At 37.8% G+C, this 21,638-nt stretch overlaps 1 protein-coding gene across 1 annotated transcript in view; it reads left to right on the forward strand.

Moving 5' to 3' along the window:
• Positions 1-21,638, forward strand: part of NBPF7 (NBPF member 7) — a 226,138-nt gene that overhangs the window by 30,485 nt on the left and 174,015 nt on the right. The gene's annotated exons all lie outside the window — the stretch shown is intronic.

Raw genomic sequence — 21,638 nt, forward strand, 5'->3', positions numbered from 1 at the left:
TAGCAAAAAGTTTCTTCTGCTTAGCTCAGATTGGCTCCTGGGTTCATTCCCAGGGAAATTCATAAGGCATCAGGCTATTGAAGGTAACTAAACCTAGTGCAGAATGAGATTAAAAGTCATATTTCTGGCTCATCCTTAGTTCTAGTTTTGGTTCATCCCAGAGAAGTGAATTTATTTCATGCTTCAAACCTTTAAGTTTTCCCCCAGGACTCTCCAAATGTAGCCTAAAAGCAGAATGAAATTGAAAGTCATATTCCTGGTTTATGCTTGGTTCAAGTTTGGGTTCATCCCAGAGGAATAAAGTTATTTCATGCCTTAATCCCCTAAGTTTCCCCCCAGGACTCTCCAAGTGTACCCTAAAACTCCTATGAGTCCTGATATTACACTGTCCCCTGGATTTGAAGCCATGTTGAGTCAGGAGCAGATGTTCTCACAACACTGTACATCCCCTAGTCCCACTATAGAGATTCTATCTCTATAGCCCTGGGATTAATATAATAATAATAGCTAACATTTATATGGTACTTTATGGTTTGCAAAGTGCTTTGCAAATCTCAATTGATGCTCACAACAACTCTGGGATGTAGATTCTATTATTATCTTTATTTTATAGTTGAGGTAAATATTCTCTTGTACCTCCTGGGGGATTCCCAAAGTTTTATTCCTTGAGAGTACATATACCTTAACAGGGTTAGGAACCCCTCACCCCTATGTAGTCAAACTCTCCTCCTCATCTCCTTTTTAACATTTGAAAGTGATTCTCAATTGAATAAGGATGGCATGAGTTCTGGCAGGCCCCCAAAGTCTTGTGAATTACATTTGCTTCTCAGTAGGACTTAATTCACACCCTCCCCTTCCTGACATTCTTTGGGGGCCACGAGTTCTTCTCTATAATAAACACGTACCTTTTTTCTGCCCTTTTTTGCTCAGGGTTGCTATGGTTACTACAAGAGCCCCCTAGGAGTTTTTGAGTGGGTTTTAAAGACTAGAAATATAGGTTCTGTAAATCTGTTCGGTGGTAATGGTGAGTCATGAGCTTTGTGTTTTGGAGGTAGAGAGGGTAAACTGTAGGTTTGAACTACTAGAGCTTAAAGTCCTGAACAGCTGGGTGGTGATGGTGGGTGGCAAACTAGGATCTTTGCCAATATGGTGGACCCTTTCCCTGTTCTTCCTCTCTCTCTCTCCCAGCCTTTGAGATCTGATATGGTGTTAAGAGAGAGAGAAACTAAGGCTGCATAGAGTTGTTTAATAGCAGTGCTTCAGAAAGACACAGCTAGCTTTTTTTTCTCTTTTGGTAAAATGGTGTCTGTACCCCTTACCCCTTACACATGAAGCACCCAGGAGAGCTACCCAGAAAAGGTTCAAATGACGCTGTAGGTTCATATTCACTCAAAACCAGAGTTTACAAGCCCGCATCAGTATGTTTACTTTTTCACTAATAAATAAGAAAGTATAACATATTTAACATGTATTGGTCAACCTGCCATCTGGGGGAAGGGGTGGGGGGAAGGAGGGAAAAAGTTGGAACAAAAGGATTTGCAACTGTCAATGCTGAAAAATTACCCAAGCATATATCTTGTAAATAAAAAGCTATAATTAAAAATAAATAAATAAGAAAGAAAATCAGCACAAAACAAAGGTATTTAATGAAGTAGCATAATAAGAAATCTTGTAATAAGACACCCACCCCCTTGATAAAGCTAATGGACTCTTTTTCTAAAATACATAGGCCATCTATGTGGAGAGTAAGCATATATTGAGATCCTACATGAGGGAGAACGTGCACAAGAACACAAGTGGTGAGGGCACATATGTAGAAAGATTTTTCACCTCTTTGACACTCTGTGTGTGTATGTGTAGGAAACCATTGATATATTCTGGTGAAATCATCATTTTACTATCATCAAACACACTCCCCATTGAAGGTGGTATCTCTGTGTGTCTCCTGGGTGTGTTTCTCTCCTCTTCTGGTGACTGCTGGCCCTGTGGTCTCAGCTGAATGCTATTCTGGTGACTGCTGGATATTTAGTCTCTGTTGAGCAGAGAACAAAGCCCTGTTACAAATAACTCTCCATTTTAGAGGTAGATATTCCCCAATCTTTTCTGGTTTAACATGCAAATGAATACAAGTCAAAATACAAGTTAAGATGTCAAAGTCATTGTTCTTTTTTCACCTAGCCCTTATTTTTGCTTTTACTATGCCTATCTTTCAGCAGCAAAGTGAGCTTTGATGCTGTATTTTGTCTGGTGAAAAACATTTCCATTTTCCTACAAAAGCACAGGAAGATCATAGAATAAAGTTTGAAAGTCATTCTGACTAACGACAAGATAAAATGAGGAGAGAGAAGGAAAAGCATCATCTTTAGGGGAGGGGCCATGTCCTCTCTGTGCAAGCATGTGAGTAGCCCCTACTCTAATATTTTATCTTGTAGAGTTTAGATCAGGAATTAGCTATATTTTAGAAGTGAGCTGCCCAATTGTCAACTCCTGTCCTTCTGGAGCACAGGGCCAGTTTTGTACTCATTGGTGCTCATTGTCCCCTTGGTCTGGGAAACTGATGCCAGGAGCCAAGATTGAGAAGCAAAGAATTGGCCAAAATAATCAGACCTGATCTGACCCTGAGCACTTAATTTCATTTAACTTGCTTTAAAGTGATTTCCCTTAACTCTATTTGGCCTCAGTTTCCTCATCTGTCAAATAATCTGGAGGAGGAAAGGACAAATCACTCCAGTATCTTTGCCAAGAAACCCTATGGAGAGCTGGACAGAAAATAACTGAATACAAAAGAGTGGGTCAGAAAGTCTTAAAGAAGCAATGTGAAATCAGTTTTGGAAGACACGCAGGAATCATATTGTGAAGGGCGTTACATGGCTATAGGTGTCCTCCTAGGACTGAGAGCAACTTTTTAAACAGAGGAGTGACAAAAGCAATCATGTCTGTGCTTTAGAAATAATTTGGCAGCTAGTGGAGGATGGCTTGGAGAAGAGAGAGACTGGAGGGAAAAAGACCAATTAGTTGTCTCTTGCAGTAGTTCAAATGAGAAATGAAGATGGGCACAGTTAAGGTAGTTGTGGTATGTATGGAAAGATGGGAGTAGATGTGGGAGACGTTGTGAAGGCAGAATCAATAATACTTGGCTCCTGATTGGCCATGGAGGTTGAGGAAGCCTAAAAAGATGGATGAGATTTCAAGACTGTGAGTAGAGATAACTAGGGAGGTGGATTAGTACCAGTTAGGAAAAGAGGGGAATGGAGGCGGGGAATATAATGAGTTCTGTGAGAGAGTTGAGGCAATGATTATAGATGGCTTTTTCCAAGAATTAGGCAAGGAAAGGGAGGAGAAATATATTAAGATAACTTGTAGAGATGGCAGGGTCAAGTGAGCTCTTGAAAGGATTTTGTTGTTTGTCATTTTCAGTCATGTCCATCTTTCTGGGGATGTCAATTGAAGTTATCTTGACAAAGATACCAGAGTGGTTTGGCATTTCCTTTTCAAGCTCATATTACAGATGAGGAAACTGAGGCAAATAGGGTTAAGCAACTTCCCCAAGGTCACACAGTTAATAAGTGTTTGAGGCAGAATTTCAACTCAGAAGGCTTCATTTTCCTGATTTTTGAGTCTGGGGCTCTATGCACTATAGTGTCATCTAGCTGCCCCTTATTTTATTTTTTTTTTAATTTTTAATAGCTTTTTATTTACAAGTTATATGCATGGGTAATTTTACAGCATTGACAATTGCCAAATCTTTTGTTTCAATTTTTCCCCTCCTTCCTCCCACCCTCTTCTCCAGATGGCAGGATGATCAATACATGTTAAATTTGTTAAAGTATAAATTAAATACAAAATAAGTATACATGACCAAACCATTATTTTGCTGTACAAAAAGAATCAGACTCTGGAATATTATACAATTAGCTTGTGAATGAAATAAAAATGCAGGTGGACAAAAATATAGGGATTGGTAATTCAATGTAATGGTTCTTAGTCATCTCCCAGAGTTCTTTCACTGGGTATAGCTGGTTCGGTTCATTACTGCTCCATTGGAACTGATTTAGTTCATCTCATTGTTGAAGAGGGCCACGTCCATCAGAATTGATCATCATATAGTATTGTTGTTGAAGTATATAATGATCTCCTGGCCCTGCTCATTTCACTCAGCATCAGTTCATGTAAGTCTCTCCAGCCTCTCTGTATTCATCCTGCTGGTCATTTCTTACCGAACAATAATACTCCATAATATTCATATACCATGATTTATTCAGCCATCCTCCAATTGATGGGCATCCACTCATTTTCCAGTTTCTGGCCACTACAAACAGGGCTGCCACAAAGATTCTTGCACATACAGGTCCCTTTCCGTTCTTTAAGATCTCTTTGGGATATAAGCCCAGTAGTAACACTGCTGCCCCTTATTTTAAATGAACTATGTTAATGTCTTCAGGTATGGTAATGTCTACATTAATGGACCCTGTTCACACAACTCCTTGACTTTCCTCCATTTCCTTTGTATGTTGGTGCCCTCTTTCATTTTCGTTCATGTCCCTTGCTAATTCATCCATCCACCTGAGTGCTTCACCATTACTGACAGACTCCTCCAGGGTCGTGAACTCTGGAATTTGCCTCTTTCACAACTGGCTCTCATTTCTACCTCTCTTTCTCTATTTTACGTCTATAGTTGTTCATCATTTTCCTTTATCATGATGCATAATAAATCCTTTAGTATCAGTTAGATTAATTGTATGTTTTATATGCTTCAACACTAATTTCCGTTCATCTGAGCTCATTGTTCTTATAACTTGGTCATCAATCAAAAACTTAAACAAATTAGAGGGAGAGACTTTTAAAGTAGGTTATTAAATAAGGGAAAGAGGGAGGTTACTGTAAGCAAAATGTAAATGCTAAGTGCACTGGAAAATATAAAATATATATGCTGGATATAGCTAAGATAGAAATATATTTTGCATGACTTCACCTGTATAATGGGTATCATATTACTTATCTTCTCAATGGATGGGGGAAGAGTTTGGAAGGAAAGGGAGAATGTGGAACACAAAATTTATTTTAAAAGCTAATGTCAAAAAATTAAGAATAAAATGTATATGCTAGAATTATTAGTAGTAGTAGAATGGGGGGGAGGGAATGGGTTAAGGTAAGAAGAATAAGTCAGTGAGCAAACATTTATTGAGCAGTTATACATGTGCTAGACCCTATGCTAAATGCTGAGAATGCAAATACAATAATAATAAATGATAATAACAGCATTTAAGTAGCACTTACTATGTATTTATCAAGTACTATACTAAGTACTTTGCAAATATTAAAGATAGTCCCTGTTCTCAAAGAGCTCCCATTCTTAAAGGAGAGATTGGGGAAACTCATAAAGATTCTCTCTTTATTGGTGGGGAGACTGAGACAAACAGAATTGTTATTGTTGTTCGTCCTCTGTTGACTTCAGGCAAGTGATATCTTGACTTACAAGTGAATAGGATTTAAATGAGCCTAAGCTGTGCAAAGCCATCAGTCTTGCTGGACACATAGTAGAGGAAGTCTAGAGTGCATCTTTCTTAAATGCAGGTTCCATGAGGAGCTATCCAGAGGCTGAGGTCTCAGGGGTAGAGTTTATTTCCAATGTGTGAATTCCAAGGCTTAGCATGAGCTTCCAGGCTAAATAAATTTCTGGAGCATGGTAGGGGAAATTCAAAATGCAATTTAGAGAGAAAGGAGGTAGAAAATGAGGTAGAATCTGTGGGAAGAGAGGGTACCTGCTAAAAGATCTATACTGGGATAATGAGTTCCAAAGCCCAGAAAATAGCAGTAGTTCGTGCAGAGAATGGTGTGATTTCAGAGACTTCTCTGTTCACCTCCTTTCAAAATTCTCTGAACTGGTTGACCTGAAATTCAAAGGGCAAAGACTCTGATGCCATAATTAAAGATAAAAACCTAAGTGCTGATTAATTCATCTGACTAGTGCTTCATAATGAATTATAAATCAATCAGTAAGTCTAAGTGTAATTGTAAATGATTCATATATGAATCTTCCTAGTTCTAAGAGATGTTAAAGAAAATGGAAAGATATTGGGTATCTGATAAAAGGGATAGCACTGAGTGGGGGGAGGAAAGGGCAGGGAAAGAGGGCAACAAGGATGAGAATTTGAGAATTGTAACTATCCCAAATTGAGTCTGAAGAAAATTCATTTGAGATGAGAGGTGATGAGAGAGGATGGTCAGATTCTGCATGTGGATGAGGGCTGATTAGCTGTGGCCCAGAAAGTAATCCAAAATCAGTGCAGTGAAAGGGGAGGGAAATGTGTTTCTCTGAAGATTATCCCATGGAGGGTGAAAATTCATGAAGGAAGACAGCTTGAAGCAAAGGTCTTCATGCTTGGTGCATCCAGAGCTTGTGAAGATTGCTCTTCCACTGCCAATATAAGCACATTGGGACAAAGTCCCAATTAACCCATGCTAATCACATCTTTGCCAAGCACACAGATAAATTTTGAGATTTTGCAATTTTTGATTAGGCTTGTTCCTGTTTGTTTTCTTTTCATATTTTTACTTATATCTTCTTACATCATCTTCATTTCTTAATAATTCTTTCCCCTTTCCCCTCCCCAGAGAATTATTATTATTATAACAAAGATCAGGAAAAAAAGAAAAAGAAATTTTGCAAAACTCATCAACTCATCATTCAAGATTTATGATATACAAAATGTTCCACTTTCATGATCCCCCCAATCTTTACAAAGAAGGAGACATTTCTCCTTTCACCTTTATTATCAATCATTATTATTAATAGCATTTGTTTTTCTGTTGTAGGTCTTTCCATTTACATCATTGTAGTCACTATGAATATTATTTTCCTAGTTCTGCCTACTTCATTTTATATAAATACATGTATTCCCCAATTTTTTGTATTTTTCATATTCAGTGTTTCCTATGGTAGAGCAATATTCCATTATCTTGAGCTTGTATAAATATCCAGCTGATCAGAGACAAATAAAAGCCATTTGTTTTTAATACCTCCAACTTAGTAACAAAAAAAGCACTTTAATGTATCTCTGTATTATAACTGCTCAAAGCATTGGACTATTGAAGGTAAACTTAGGGATTGACTTGGAGTGGGAAGAGCATTTATTCTTGATGCATTCCAAAGTCACAAATTACAACCTCCATTCTTACTTGTGTGTTGCTGAAGTGTTTTCAGTTGTTTGCACACAAATCCTAGAAAGAAAAGGTGAATGAATTGGCCTTGTGTTCAAGGCTTCCTGAAACTGAAGTAGCTTCATTTCATAGAGAAGGAGTCCCTCAGGAAAAGAAAGAAAAATATTCCATGATCATTGATTAAAATTAGTGTTGAAAGGAAGTTGAGTAAGTGGGTGGAAATAAGCCTTTGTAAACTGTATTTGGTGGTATTATGTATGGGAAAGGGGATGAAAAGGGTACCCAGAACTATGGAGGTACAGGTTTTGAGACCAAGAATAATAGGCTTAGTTCTTGAAAACAACTGAAAGGGACTATATAAATAATTTCTGGTCTAAGAGCATGAAGGAAAGTGACATGGAGACTGAGATGAATAGGAGAAGATGAACAAGGGTAGGAATATGTATTATAGCAAGAGAAAGAAGGATTAGCAGAGCTCTGAAGTCTAGCTTGCTGCAGTGGTCTTTATGATCTATCATATGGGGATATCCACTTAATCCTCTGAGAAATACTGCCTTCCAGCCTGTTGGGTGACTCAGTATGGAATGAATTCAGTATAGTGTTCAGGTCAGGTCAAATCAACAAACATTTATTAAGGATTTTCTGTATACTCTATGCCAAGCACTGTACTAAGTACTGGGGGTTCAAAGAAAGGCAAAAATAGTTCTTTAAGAAGCTTACATCCTGATAGAGGATTCCATATGCAAACTACTATGTGCAAACAAGATAAATACAAGAAAAATTGGAGGTAGTCTCTTAAGAGGGACCAAAAAAGGTCTGAGATTTTAGTTGAAACATGAAGGAAGCAGGTGAAGGCAGGGAGAGAAATCTCAGTCATGGGAGATAGTGAAAATGCATGGATTTGGGAGAATATCTTGTAGGAGAAACATCAAGGAAGTCTATATCTCTGAAGTATAGAGCATTTGGAATGGTGTAAGAAAACTGCAAAGGTAGGAAGGGGTTGAGTAAAGAGGGCTTTAAAAATTAGATAAATGGATGATCTCTCAGGTCACTTCCAACTCTGAATCCTCTGAAGACAATTTGTTATATATCTTATAGATTAAGACATTACCAGTGAACTGTGATAAGTGGGAAAGTGAATCAGAATGATTCCTTTCCTAGCTAGCTGAACATTATTATCATTATTGATGATAACAATAATTCATACCTCTATAGTGTTTTAAAATTTTTATTGAAGTATGTAAGGTTCATAATATGTTACTTTCCTGATGAAGTACTTAATGGGAGCTATTATCACTTTATAGGTAAAGGGACTGAGATTCAGCTAACTAGCAAAATGAATAGAGCATCAGTCTTGGAGACAAGAAGATTTGAGTTCAAATATGGCCTCAGACACTTACTAATTGTGTGCAATTCACTTGGGCAAATCACTTCACCCTGTTTGCCTCAGTTTCCTCATCTCTCAAATGAGATATAGATGGAAATGGCCAACTACTCTGGTATGTTTGCCAAGAAAACCCCAAATGGGGTTATTAAGAGTCAGACATGACTGGAATGAGTGAATAACAACAACACTGAGACTCAGATTGTGACTTGCCTATAGTCGTACAACTGGTAAATGATAGTTGGGGTTGTAGCCTAGATCTATTGGATCAAAAGAAAAATACTTGGAGATTTTTTCCAGTGTGACATAATAGGTAGTTGTGTATAATGGAGAACAGAGCAGTGGACCTGCAGTCAGGAAGATATGAATTCAAATCTGGCTTCAGACATTTACTGGCTGTTTGGTCTTGGGAAAGTCATTTAATCTCTGTTGACTCAGTTTCTTCATCTATTAAGTAAGGTTAATAATAGCACCTACATTCCAGGGCAGGGTTGTTGTAAGGATAAAATCAGTAAGATGTTTTATAAAAATTTTATTACCTGACATATAGTAAGTGTTATGTAAATGCTAGCTCTTATTATTGTTGTTGTTGTAATAAATTATTATTGTTATTAATAGACAAACAAAAGTTTGTGATAATGATTCAGTTGGAAAGGGCCCTGGAATTAATGATTAGAAGACGACTTGCATTGGAATTCTAACCCTGGAAGACACTTATCTTCTTTGTTGCTTGGGGCAAATAACTTTGCTCTTCTGGGCTTTCATTTCCTCATAAATGTGAAAAATGGCACTATATCTAGAGGAGTTTTAAATTCCCTTCCATGGTTACTATTCTGTGATTCTGTGATAACAGTTCATTATAACAAAAGGGAAGATGTGTCAAGGAAAACAGGAAGTGTGTAATCCATTATCAAAGGAATGATTCAGGAAATGACAACTACCATAATTCAGGGAAGTGGAGTGTGCCACTAGTTAAAGCCATCTTGAAAGATTTCATGGAGAAAGGGAGATGCAAATAGATTCTTTAAAATGGGTTGAATTTTGAGAGATGGAGAGAAAGATGGGTATTCCAAGCTCAGACAATGAGACAAAGCATGGATATAGGAAAGCAAAAAAATATATAGTGGGATCTGTGAGTAGAATAATGTTTTCATATTGAAGGTATGGGATGGGTGAATTTGTTTCAAGAAGTTACACTTTGGATATGACCATAGGATTGTAATACTATTCATGTAAAATTTTAAAGTTTGCAAAGTGCTTTGCATCGGTAATTTCTTTTCTTTTTTCTTTCTTTTTGAAGTTGTTTTTTTTTTTTTTTTATTTAATAGCCTTTTATTTATAGGTTATATGTATGGGTAACTTTACAGCATTGACAATTGCCAAACCTCTTGTTCCAATTTTTCACCTCTTACCCCCTCACCCCCTCCCCCAGATGGCAGGATGACCAGTAGATGTTAAATATATTAAAATATAAATTAGATACACAATAAGTATACATGATCAAACCGTTATTTTGCTGTACAAAAAGAATCAGACTCTGAAATATTGTACAATTAGCTTGTGAAGGAAATCAAAAATGCAGGTGGGCATAAATACAGGGACTGGGAATTCAATGTAATGGTTTTTAGTCATCTCCCAGAGTTCTTTCTCTGGGCATAGCTGGTTCAGTTCATTACTGCTCCATTGGAAATGATTTGGTTGATCTCATTGCTGAGGATGGCCAGGTCCATCAGAACTGGTCATCATATAGTATTGTTGTTGAAGTATATAATGATCTCCTGGTCCTGCTCATTTCACTCAGCATCAGTTCATGTAAGTCTCTCCAGGCCTTTCTGACATCATCCTGTTGGTCATTTCTTACAGAACAATAATATTCCATAATATTCATATACCACAATTTATTCAGCCATTCTCCAACTGATGGGCATCCATTCAGCTTCCAGTTTCTAGCCACTACAAAGAGGGTTGCCACAAACATTCGTTGCATCGGTAATTTCACATGAGCCTCTCAATATCTTTGTGTTCTAGATATTACACTTATCAGTATCCCCAGTTTACAATTAAGAAAAATGAAACTCGTAGTAGTTAAGTGATAAACCAAAGTTTAAGAGGCCTTCTTCCTACTATACCAGCACTCAGTCCATTGCTCCAGACTGTCATCTTATTCATTGTAGACCTTACAGGGTTTAAACCCAGAATGAAACTGAGGTGTCCTTTGGGATCACTAGTCTAATTAATACCCTAATTTTCTAGATAAGGACTCTTAGGTCAAGAAAGGCTAAATTACCTGCCCAAAAACACATAGAAGATAACAGAACAAAGATTCGAATACAAGTACTCCGACCCCAAATAACCTCCAAGTTCCTTTCTACACTTTAGCTTTAGCAAAAGGTTCGTTCCAAAACATAAATGAATAGTGACAGAAAAAGCTGGAAAGGTGAGTTGATATCACACTGAAAGACCTTGAATGCCAGACGAAGGAGCTACAATTTTTTTTGTAGGAAACAGGAAATCACTAGAGTTTTTATGTATAAATAAAACATTATTTAATGATAATTAAACCAGAAGAGATATTCAGAACAAATCTGAGAGGGAATAAATATTTATTGAGATAAAATAAAGAAACAAGACATGAAATAAATATTTATTGAATTAAAATAAAGAAATGAGACATGAATAGACAAGGCATGAAAAAATATAATCCTGGAATAGGACAGTGTCCCTGGGAATGGAAGAAAAGGAACAAATGGAGACAAGAAACACCTGGAAGAAAGAATCATCAGGGCCTAGTGACTAGATGAGGGTGGGGGTCAATGGGGGAGAAATAGGAGTCAAAAGGAACTGACTTATAGGTATGACTGGGACATTTTTGACAGGGACAGAGACACGGAAAAAGAGACAGAGACAGACACAGAGAGAAACAGAGACACAGAGAGAGACAGAGAGAGCCACACAGAGACAGAGAGAGACAGAAGCAGAGAGAGAAAGAGAGACAAAGACAGACACAGAGACAGACAGACACACAAAGAGAAACACAGACATGCACAGAGATCCATACAGAGACAGAGAGAGACAGATTCAGAAACAGAGACACACAGAGAGAGACAGAAACACACACAGATTCACAGAGAGACAGAGACAGAAACACACACAGATTCACAGAGAGACAGAGACAGAGTTTGTATCTCTGTGTGTATATGTATATCTGTGTGATACAGGGGGGAATTTTCCTTTTATATCCTCCTTGCCTTTAGCAACCTTGGTTTAAACACTTCCCTTTATTTCCTCTCTCTGTTCCCTGAATGAATCATTTTTTTCTTACCTTTGAGATTTTGTTCACACAAAAATATTCTCCCAGCCTGGAACACACACTTTCCCCCTGCCTACCTCCATGCCTCTACCTCCCCCACAATGTCTCCTTTATCCAGAAATCTCCAGCAAAGACAGCTGCAAGTACACACTATTTATAGCCAGAAGCTGGCTTACTCTGGCAGTCTGAGTCCAGCCACGGTGAGTCAGCCTGTTGGGGGCCTAACCCATCCTGGCAAACTTTTCCACTTGAACTATGGTTTAATTGTATTTCTGTAGAAATGTTACCACTAGGAGTGTTTTCCTCACTTCGTCCCCTCCTGTGGAAATTTTGGATATTCCAGGCACTAATTTTTTACATTGCATCTGTATAACTTCATAACTAATCTCAGATTGGGGTCTCTATGTTTTCCCAGAGTGCCTCTTGAATCAGTCATAAGAAAAATTTCCAGGCATGATTTCATAAGAAAACCATTTGCACGTCCAAATCACAAAGGCCCAAATGTCTCATTCCCCTTAGACTTTGACATTCAGAAAGTCCATCAATGCTCCAAGGAACAATCATTTGGTTACTGGGTGTGTTCCCTCTGTGATGCAGATGATGGTGTTTGAGAGTTTCTGTGGCTGAAAAATTAGTCATCCTCTGACCAACCTGGTGAGGAGAATCCTCACACTTAACTAGGTCAGTCCTTGGACAGTAGACATACCGTTTGGCAGATCCTTATCCTCAATCTTTTGGTCTGCCATAAAATGATGAGGAAGCTTTAAGTGGAGATGATAACCAATATAAAGATTGGAGCCCTAAATGTGGAATATCTAAATAGAATTTTTTTCAAATGTAGGAAATTGGGCACTTCTTCACCCATTTCTCAGGTCATTCATAAGGCTTTTTGAGACTCCCTATTATAACTACAATTCTTGATTCAAAGACCTCCAGATTAGAAAAATTGGGCAATCGTGTAGGTAGATTTTTAATAACTTTTATGTATTGAATTTTTAGTTAAGGAGAGCTTGTAACTTCAAATCAAATCAAAAGACATTGATGTTCCTATTTATCCCATGTGTAGCACACAGTTTGTGAGGGGTTCTCAAATGAACAAGACAGAGACCCAGGCCTCAAAGAATGTACATGGTTGAGTATTGGAAAGAGACAAAGAAGTCCCAAAAACAAGAACAGCAAAAGAGATGTTGCAAGAAATTGTATAACTGACTGCCAGACGGATGCTACATGTTGTAAATACTCTTGAGTTAAATGAGATCAGAAAAACTATATTGACTAGGTATAGCTGGCTTTAAATTTGAATGCTTTGTAAAAAATACTTTTAAAAAAAATTATTAATTAACCAGAATCAAGAAAGAGAAATAAATGCATAAAATATTAAGTAAAATCCCATATATAAATGCATCATCTAACTTGCATTTTTACAGAAAAATATTTACAAAATAATAACTAATACCAATTTACTTATGCCCATTCTCCTGTGTTTTTCCTCTAAGTTATTGTTCTTCAGTCATTTTAAATGGTTCTGATTCTTTTTGACCCCATTTGGGGTTTTCTAGGCAGAGTTACTGGAGTGGTTTGCCACTTCTCCAACTCATTTGATAGATGAGGAAACTGGAGACAAAATAAGGTTAAGTGACTTGCTCAGAATCTCATGGCTAATAAGTATCTGAGATCAGATTTGAACTCAGGATGATGAGTCTTCTTGACACTATCCATGGTACCACCTAGCCACCCTTTTCCCCAGGCACTTATACATTATTTCCCCACACACACTGTTTTCTATACAATCATAATGTGGATGTTCTCCTAATTTTGCCCTTGCATCCCTTTTGCATCCCCTTAATATAAGGCTTTCCACTCTCCCTAGTTTGTATTCCTATTTTTCATTCTTTAATAAGACAGTAATAATAATAAATGTTCCATTAAAAGCTTTAAGACTTTATGAGGTCTTACATTTGGATGCATTCCTTCATTTATTATTTACGACATCTTTAGAGGAGAGGTACTGCAATCATTGTTACTTTCATTTTATATGGAAGACACCGTGACTCAATGAGGCTAAACATCTCATTCACTTGAAGATGGTTCAGAAATAGGATTCAAGCTACATCTAGGCTGACTCCAAATTTGGTGCTTTTTTGATCCACCAGGCTATTTCTTATGACTTTTCTTTGTAAACATTCCATCTTTTCCCACAATCTCTTTCAGCCCTTCCCCAATCATCGGACATAAAAGAGATTTTTTTTAAAGTATTGAATCAGTCATGAATAATTTGTTCATCTAAGTAAAAGTCTAGCAGTGGAACTGCTAAGCCAAAGGTATGATTAATTATATAATATATACACTGCATGTCACCAGCTTAACCTCCAAAAAACATGTACCACTTTATAGCTCCAACAACGATATTAAAATGGGTGTCATATCTTAGGGAATCGGAAACACCACTTATATTCCCACCAACATCAAGCCGTGTCATTTTGTCATGTTTCTTTTAGATAGATGGAAAGCTACTTCAAGGTTGTCTTAATTGGGCATTTGTCTGATTTTTACAGTTTAATTAGTACCTTGTCCAGTTTAAATTTCACAATGCGGATGTAGACTGGGCCTCCTGTCTCAATACCTGACTTAATTCCCACTTTCTTCATCTTCCTTAAATGGAAGTTTGCCCAAGCAGACAACCTGAACACTGTGGCAAGGGGAGGTAGGAGGAAATCTTTTGGAAATTGCCAAAGGATCCACTACTAAACACATTCCCAGGCGACCACTCAAACTTTCATTTCTCCTTAATTAATTATTCTCTTTACTAATCACATTGTCCAGCATTAATGGCAGTCATAATCACCAACATTTAGGCTTTAAACATCTCCATTCCTTCAACTGTGCATCACAAAGTATTGCTTCAAGGGTACTCTGGATTCAGTTTGCAGTCTTTTAAATGTCTTGCAGCTTTCCAGTGGCAAGTGGCAAGGTAATCAGTTAACAAGCAATGATCAAATCCTACCATGTGTCCAGGCCCTGCATTACCGTGTGCTGAGGATGCAAAGGCAAAGTGTCTTTGAGGAGCAATTTATAATTTAGCAAGAAGAGTTAGCATGGGCATATATAGTCATGTGTGTGTATATGTATTTTATGCATATATATATACACACACACACATATGTCATATATAATCTAATGTATATATATATATAAGCTTTTGATCTCAGCTGAAAGGAATGTAAATAGTAATATCTGAAACTTCATCAGATATCTTAGAGTTTAGGAGTGAGATTTCTTTCTTAAGGACCATGCCTTCATTAGTTTTGTTTGTACAAAATCTTTTTAATTTAATATAATCAAAGCTATCTATTTTGTGATCAATAATGATCTCCAGTTTTTCTTTAGTCCCAAACTCCTTCCTCCTCCACAGATCTGAGAGATAAACTATCCTATGTTATCCTAATTTGTTTATAATATCATTCTTTATGTCTAGATCATGCACTCATTTCAATCTTATCTTGGTATACGACGTTAGGTGTGGGTCAGTGCCTACTTTCTGACATATTAGTTTCCAATTTTCCCAGCAGTTTTTGTCAAATACTGAGTTATTATCCCAAAACTGGGGTCTTTGGGTTTGTCAAATACTAGATTACTATAGTCATTGACAATTTTGAAGGACCATGTCTTGAACCCTCATCACTTTGGCTTTCATTGATTGGCCAACAATAGGTCCCAGGCCAAGCCCCACTTGGTCATACTGAGTGAATGAAAATAGCATTTGTTTCTGTTTTGGCCAGAAATCTCTTTCAGATTGATTTTTTTACTAGACAAAAGAAATCATTCTCTGCCTCATTTCTTACTTAGCCTAATTCACAAATGAATGAGTATTACCTCAGTCAAACTGAGTCTGAACTTAAAAGGCCAAGTCTCCCACTACATCCAGGGCCATCTCCAGTCATCCTTATCTGTATCTTTCCACTGGACTTAGATGATGCTGGAAGAAAAAGTGAGGCTGGTGACTTTACATAGCCCATCCTCACTTAAATCCAATTCACTTGTATGTCATGGTCTTCTTCGAAAACAAAGGACAAAGAACAACAATAATAATCACACATATGCCTTTGTCTTAATGTTCATGTGTACATACACACATATATACAAATTTAGGGATAAATATACCTATTTATGGAGATTAAATATGATGGAGGATGCACTGGGAGAAAGATAGAGAGATAGATAGATAGATGACTAGACAAGTAGATAGATGAGAGGGAGAAGAAAGAAGAGAGGGAAAAAGAGAAAGAAATATTAAGTACCAGTCATTGTGCTAAGTATGGGGCATATAAATACAAATAAGAGAAATTGCTGCCCTCAAGGATCTTACATTATCATGAAAAAAGAAAACATTTTAAGGGAAGATAGCAAGGTGGCAAGATAAGGTGGGGAATGAGAATTGGAAAGAAAGTCCAGAAGAGTATTGATTTATGAGTGAAGTGAGCATGTAGTCTAGGTACTCAATAAACAAGAGAGCAAGCTTCAGAACAGAATCATTTCAGAGCAGGGGTTACTGTTAAGGAGCTAGAGAAGATGTCTGGAGATGGGTTGAGTCAGGAATGAAGTGAATGAGGCTGGGGCCTCTCCTGAAATGGTAGTCCAGCTAGGAACTGGGAATGCATTTCAGCCATGGAAGATAGCCAACAGAAAGGTCTGGTCTGGAGACTAGAAGATTGTGAGAAACAGACAGAAGATGAGTTTGGCTGTACCTTGGTTAATGAGAAGGGGAGTGAGAGATGTATAATAAGGCTTTAAAAGTAAAATGGGATCAAATTATAAAGAGCTTTAATTAAATGCCAAACAGAGGAGGAGTATATATTTGATTCTAGATGTAATAGGGATATTCTGGAGTTTACTGAAAAGAGTCATAACATAGTCAGGACTGTGCTTTAGGAAAATCACTCTGGCTCCTATAGGGATGAAATAGCATGAGGAGAGATGAGTCAAGGAAACCAATTAGGAGGCTATTTTAAGAGTCCAGGCAACAGGTGATAAAGGCCTGGATTATAGTCAGGGCTATGTAGGTGGAGAGAAGGGGTAGATGTGAGAGATACTGTGGAGATGGAAATAAGACTTGGCAATGGACCAGGTATGTGGGGTAAGTGAGGGTGAAGAATCAAGGATGATACTTTGAAACCTGGGTGACTTAGAATTGTGTTGTCTCAATAGAAATAAAGAAGTTTCAGAAAAGAGGTGGATTTGGGGGAAAGATAATGAATGTAGTTTGAAAGCCTATTAGTCATTTAATTTGAAATGTCCAATAGGAATTAGTTTGAGTGAAGTTTGAGAGAGACACGGGTTGGATATATAGATCTGGAAGTTGTTGAATAAATAAATGAATGAAAATCATTTATTCAATTCTGACTACATATATACTAGATACGGTGCTGAATGCTGGAAATGCAGCCCTCGAAGAGCTTGTATTCTAGTTGGGGAAAGGAATAGATGCAGGGAAGGATGACCTGAGGAGATATTTTAGTGTGAGATGTAACAGGCCATATTCTTTGCAGAAATGGTAGTATTGATTCAACCACTATTCCTAGAGCAAGATTTAATAGAGGGGAAGGATTATTGAACAGGAATGTAATTATAATGCAGTGGTTTGACATCAGTTAAGTCTGGTGAATTCTCACCATTCAGGAGCCCAGAGAACAGCAGTATGACAAGAAGATGTCCAGAGTGCACTAAGGCCATATGATCAGATTTAGGACTAAAGGAAACCTCAAGTCTAAAACTGTCATTTTACAGATGAGGAAACAACAAGAAAGATGTTAAATGACTTGCCTAGTGTCTGTCTCACAGCTGGTATTTGAGGTAGTATTTCAACAGACCCAGTGCTCTAACCAATGTGCCACCTAGATGCCTGAGATGATAATTAAATCCATATAAGTTGTTGAAATCACCAGAACAGAGAATATAGAAAGGAAAGACAACATATTTCTAGATGTACCCACGGTTAGGGAACATGATATGGATAATGAGCTAGCCAAGGAGTAGTCACACATGTATCAGGAGAACCAGATCACAAATACCCGAGAAGAGGGAATAATCAGAAAGAGAAGGTGATCAACAATGTCAGATGCAGAGAGATAAAGAAAAAGCAAGATCGAGAAAAGGTCAGTAGAATTAAAGAGCTTATTGATAACACAGGAGATAACGATTCCACTGAATGATGAGATTGGAAGCCAATTTACAAAGGGTTAAGGAATAAAGAGAAAAAGAGGTGGAGACATTGAATGCAGACAGTATGAATAGGAATTTGGCTGAAAAAGGGAACAGAGTGTTAGAACTATAACTTGAAAGGGTGACAAAGTCTAGAAAGGGTTATAATTTTATTTTTAAGATGCAAGAGACTTGAATGTGTTTATAGGAAGCAGGAAAGGAATTAGTAGAAAGACATTGAAAATAAGAAAGAAAAATGGTGACAGCAGTGCAAATTTGCTAGAGAACATGAGATGGGATGAGATCATGGGCATATGCTATATGGGTTGGCCCTGGAAGGGAAAAAGAACCACCTCTTCATAAGGAACCAGATAAAGGAGGAGAGATTGGGGGATGATGCTAAGGACTTGTGAGATAGTAGAGAAAAGGAGAAAAAAGAGCTTAAAGTTTGTGGTTTGTTTTGTCAGGAAGTCAATCAGTCAGTAAGTAGGTGCCTGACATGCTATCTGGGAATATGAGGAGAATTATCCAATGGGAAGGTGGGGAGAAGAAATTATGTTGGAGACTTGAGGAAAGAAGAAGAAGGCTTGGAACATCCTCAGTGGAGATTCTCTGTCTCTCTGTCTCTGTCTCTATCTCTCTATTTCTCTGTCTCTGTCTCTCTATGTGTGTGTGTGTGTGTGTATATATATATATATATATATATATATATATATATATAGTAGATATGTATAGATATAGATTTAGTTATTTATATATAGATATATATGTATTTATGAGAGAAAGAGAGAGGAGTGGCAGAGACAGAGAAAGAGTCAGAGAGACAAAAAAAGACAAAGACAGAGAGACAGAGAGAGGTGGGGGGGGGAGGGAAGGAAGGAAGGAGGGAGGGAGGGAAAGATTTGTTTATTTATATTTGACTAGGCAAAAGAAAGCCATTCTTTGCCTCATTACTTACCTAACCTTAACCACTGAATGGGCATTGCCCCAGTCGAACTTAGATCTGGGAAAGACCTTTGTTTAAAAAGACCAAGGTCTCCCATTGCCTCCAGGGCTGACTCCAGTCATCCAGATCTGTATCTTGCCCCAGGATCCAGATGACTCTGGAGGAGAGAGTGAGGTGATGGGCCAGCCCTCCCTCACTTCAGTCTAACTCACTTGCATGTTATGGCGTCACCTCCCTGATGACATGATCCTCTTGGAGAACAAAGGACAAACCACAGCAGCAGAGTCATAACTTCCTGTAGCCTTGATACTGTGTTCCATAAACAGTTCACATTGAACTCCAAATTCTAAGAACTCTTCTGTCCCGACTCCACCTGTTTCTGGAGTTCAAGTTTGCTTCCTTCAGGGTCCTTGGAATTAGTCTTCAGTTCTGTGTAGGTCTGGTCCAGTTGTGCTGAAGTGCCACACTTGGGTCCTCCTACTAGGACCTCTGGGGTTGTAAGGGAGAAGATTTGTTCTGTCAGTGGTGGGCACTCAGCAGTTAATAAATTTTTATGGCATTGATTCTTATTTAATTAACTGCAGAGTAAAACACAGCTTTTAGATTTTTTTCCCCTCTTTCTCCCCCTTTCCCTAGGACTATAGGCTGAAAACAGGGGCTGGAGACTTTTATAAAATCATTCATTATGTTGCTTTATTTTTGGTTGAGCCCTGTGGATTTTCCAGATGTTGTCCTAAGGTATAACACCCCAAGTAACAGGCTTAAATGGACAGAGTTCATTCTTTGCAGAGTAGCCTCTGCCTAAATCCCATTTTTTAACCTCATTCCCCATCTCCTTCCCCACTCCTTACCAACCCACAGTTGCTTCCATGATTTCAGAATAGAATCCATGTTAAAAAAAATCTCTATAAATGTGAATAAAAAATTCCCCAGCCTTGACTAGGCCAGCTACTTCATCTCTGAACCTCCTAGGAGCTTCTGATAGAAATTACAGAAGAAAGCTTAAGCTTAATAGAAGGGAAAACTGCCTAAAAATTAGAGCTGTCCAAAGCCAGGATGGGCTGCTTTGGGAGACAGACATCCCTGGAGGTCTTTAAGCAAAGAATAGATGGCTACTTGTGGAAATGGTCTAGAAGGGATTCTTCTAGTATGTATGGGTTAGATTAGATGATTCCCAAGGCCCTGTCTGACTCAGAGTAGCCATGGTTCTGTATGTTCTCTCTTACTAAAGTGTAAATAAACCATCTTTGTTTTGATTTTTTTTTGTGTGCCTCTAGCACTTGGAACAGTTCTTATACATAGTAGGCAACTCATGGGTCACTGGACTACTTGTCCTATTTGGACTGTGGTAGTATGGGAAAATTGTGGCTATTAACTTTCTACCTACTTCTTTAAGACTATGGGATTTTTTTCCTTTACAAATTGGATTTATAAATATAACCTTTATTTCAGAAGCTCTCATATCTTGAAGGGCTCATTCCTTTATTTTGAGGGATTTCCCAACTCTGACTTCACCAAGAAAATTTAGGGAAAACACACTTTGGCACTCTATTGTGTACCAATTTTCCTTCTCAAAAGCATGAAAATATAAAATAATAAACGAAGATTTCATTGAAAGACAGCAAAGCAGAATTCTTAGAAAGTAATTACATTCTCCATTGAGCAACCTTTTTCCAAAGATTTACGTCAGATTTCTTTTAATTACAATAATGGCTGGCGGGTTCTTCTCTTGCTGTTCCCAACAGGAACAGCTCTTTCCCTAGTTACTTCACCAACTTCAGCCACATCTTGAGATTTCAATGGTGGCTTTTCTTGCAGTTCTATGTAGCTCCCACAAGGAGGTATCAGAGGTTGCTCTTCAGAAGAGGTTCCTCCTTTAGATCTCAATGGCTCCCTATGGTTAACAGCAGACATTGCTGTCAGTCAAGACAAACGGTTTTCTCTGCATTATATCACAATTGGGGAAATGCCAAACTAGAGACCTCCTCTCACTAAAGCTATTTTTCTTTGTCCTACTACAATCATCACACTACTACAACAATTACCTCAAGGAATACTATAAGTACTAGTAAGTAATACTATGAGTACTGGTATACTAGAATTACTAGTAGTACTAATATTACTACCATTAGTAGTAGTAATGCTACTACTAGTATGAATATTGCTACCACTAGTACTATGAATATTAGCATGCTACTACTAGTATTAGTATAATTACTAAAACTACTAGTACAACTCCTAATACTACCACTATTACTACTAGCATTCCTCCTCCTCTTCCTATTTGTACTATGAACATCATGGTACGAGTATTACTAGTAGTATAGTTATTATTACTACTACCATCCCCATCACTGCTGTTGCTTCTGCTGCTCTTGCCACTACTGCTGCTGCCTACCTACTCCTACTTTTGCAAAAGCTTACTAACTAGGGGAAAAAAATTGCCAACAGAAGGGAAGCTACCTCCCTTAATCTGCTTCAGTGACCCACTCTTGATGTAGCTGTGATGACTAAAAATCTAACTATACTTTCCCCGCCTTAACACTCAGAAGAGTTGTTCTCTACCCAAGAGAACCTACCCTTATTTTACAGAACACCCAACAGCTCCTTAAATAAGTCCAAAAGAATATTTTCTGTAG

The sequence above is a fragment of the Sarcophilus harrisii genome, chromosome 4, assembly GCF_902635505.1.
Source record: "Sarcophilus harrisii chromosome 4, mSarHar1.11, whole genome shotgun sequence".
Lineage (NCBI taxonomy): Eukaryota > Metazoa > Chordata > Mammalia > Dasyuromorphia > Dasyuridae > Sarcophilus > Sarcophilus harrisii.